General features: G+C 50.2%; 1 non-coding gene across 1 annotated transcript; it reads left to right on the top strand.

Moving 5' to 3' along the window:
* Positions 1–129: 129 nt before the first annotated feature.
* Positions 130–278, top strand: LOC116443656. Its single transcript, XR_004240013.1, has one exon. It is a non-coding gene; the product is annotated as a U12 minor spliceosomal RNA (small nuclear RNA).
* Positions 279–2680: the final 2402 nt, after the last annotated feature.

Below are 2680 nucleotides of genomic sequence, written 5' to 3' on the forward strand. Positions count from 1 at the left end.
AGGGCCGTGCGGAATGGTGAGGGCAGTGGCAGCGGCTTGAGGCGGCGTCAGGTGGCGTGACGAACCGCTCGCCCTAACCAATAGAGCTGCTGCGGAGCAGTGTACCCGCGGCGTGGGATGAGGTTCGCCATGCCTTAAACTTATGAGTAAGGAAAATAACGACCCGGGGTGACGCCCGGGTCCTCACTCCGAATGTGAGAGGAATTTTTGCGCGGGTACAGGTCGCCCCCGGGTGCCCCGCTTACTTCGCGGGATGCCCGGGTGTTGTGATCTGCCCGACCCTCCGTGCCGCGCGTCCCAAGGACAGAACTGCCGGGCCTGGCGTGTGTGGCGCTGCTTCCGGGGCTGTGGGCAGGCGGGAGGGTGCAGGTGCCCGGCGTTGGCGCATCACAGCCAGGAACTGCGATCGCTCTAAAGACCAGCAATATTTCAGCTTGTGTTTCTCTCTCTCTTACGTCCTCTGAGGTGCCCTTAGGATCTTCACGAGGCTTAGAAATAAATCACCAAACCCCACCTAATAAATATTTCATGTATCTGCAGGAAGCGATTCCTTTACTACGCTCCTGAGGGAGCAATTATACTGTCGAAAATCAAACTAAGAGTGAAAGGCAAATGGTGCCTTGTGCAGCTTGGGCGGCGGTGAGCTCCCAGGGCCCTGCCCTGTTGTGACCTGCACGACTGTGGCTCTGGGTCTCACCGCGGGCCCTGGGACTGTGGGGCCTCCCTGTAAACGCCCTTTTGCCGCACACCACACCCTCGGGGCCCTGCAGCATGGGGAAACGCTTCTCCAAAATACAGTTTTGCTTCCTCCTGCAGCTGTGTCACGAGGTTCACTTGCGATCCCTTCGCACCCTCGCTGTTCCCTTCCTGCTGTCTCCAAAGCATGGCATCCTGAGCTGCAGTAACCCTGAGGCATTGCCGTGCATGCTGCAGCACCCATCGCGTTGCTGTGGAGCTGGCAGCCCAAGCACACTCCATGTGAGATCCACGGGAAAGCCCCTGGAGTTCAACAGTGCGGGAGCTGCCAGGGAGGGCTGGGGACAAATGCAGAGGAGACCCGTGCAGCTGAGGTGGCTGCTCACAGCCTCAGGCTCCCACAGCACTGATTTCTTCATGGTTCCTTCTCTGAGCTGTGGATGAGAAGTCAAATATTTCCTCTCGGAAGGACCCAGGCCTCTGCTTCCCTCTTTGTGGCCGGGAGGGGGGGGAAAGGTGTAAGCAGCAGCAAAGATATCTCCCTGAGTGTAGGGGTCCCTACAAAGGGCTCCTTGTCCCAGTGTGCTGGAAAACTTTCCTTAAGCGTGTCTCCTCCATCTGCTGAGTCCCCACAACATGGAAGTCAGAACAGAGGAGGCCATTTCCCCATCTTGCACCAATTTTCTGTTAAAATATTAATTAGGAACTTATGCAAAGGACATCAGGACATCATATTAGCCTTGGGATGGTATGTGGCACAGCATCTGATTAAAAATATTGCCTCACCCTCAAACACCAAGAACTGGGAAAAGAGGATGTGTTGGATCAGGGCCCAGATGTTGTCCTTTGCACCAGATTTGAGAGTCTGGCAACAGGGGGATTTCACACAGACACTTTGCACAGTGGCCATCAGTGGATCTTTGTTGCTAATGGATGAAGTACCTGGTTTGTAGTGAGAGGTTAAAAATCCTCTGATTTTAGCGGTTTGTTCACTGTGTCAAGAGTACTGCACCCTAGGTGCACTTTTTGCAGGGAGGGGAAAATTGTTGCTCCTTCAAGATCAGCTGAGCACGTAATAGGGAGAAGGTGTTTTAGCAGTATCTCAGAGCCCAGGTCTGCTGGATTCTGCTGGGTGCTGTACAGATATTGGGAAAATCTTTTAACAAGCAGCGCTTAGTCTCGTGAATTCCTTTAATAGACATGTATGTATTAGTTACAAAGATACACAATAGTGTTCTAGATAGCAAGTTTTATTTTTCCCAACAGTTTTAGTGACACAGGAAGAGCAAAAAGCCTGCTTCTGACGTTAGGAGATACTAGAAAGTGTATGTGGAGTGTGTTAGAATGGTTGCAGCAGTGCTTTCAGCTTTCTGAAGACTTTTAAATCAGTCTTTGAAAGATAAGGCCTTGCAACTTGAGTATTTTAGCCTAGCAAAAATGATGTTAAGGAGAGAAAAATCAAAGGAAAGGACACACATGAGGAGATGCAGAAGTGATGAGCTTCAGAGATAAAACTGATGCACAGCATAGGACCAGACAGGGAACCACAAAAAAAAAAAAAATTAGGCTAAAATGTTTCTAAGCAGGTAAGAAATAGAGCATGGCAGCTTGCCTTATGTGTAGTATTTTACCTGTATAATCACATGGCATTTGGCTCAGGGTCATGCTGAAACTTCTACTTGCCTGTACTGGACAACTTCCCTGTCATTTACCTTCTACAGCCTGGAAAAGATGAATACTCCAGTTTTTTAAAAGCCAATTTTTTTGCACACACCTGGATCCCAGCTCATGTTGTCAGTGACCTGCAACATGCTTAGGGAATACTGAATTCCTAAGAGAAGCAGAGCAATTTGCTTGCAGAGAGCTGCACAGAAATTTGCCTTTCTTTCTGGGGCCCATTGAGAAAATCCCAGGGAGTTTGTGCAGCCAAGGAAGCTGATGGACTAGAAAAAAGAACTGGAGAAAAGGACTCGGCAGGCACACA

This window comes from Corvus moneduloides, chromosome 4 (genome assembly GCF_009650955.1).
Source record: "Corvus moneduloides isolate bCorMon1 chromosome 4, bCorMon1.pri, whole genome shotgun sequence".
In the NCBI taxonomy this organism is placed as follows: domain Eukaryota; kingdom Metazoa; phylum Chordata; class Aves; order Passeriformes; family Corvidae; genus Corvus; species Corvus moneduloides.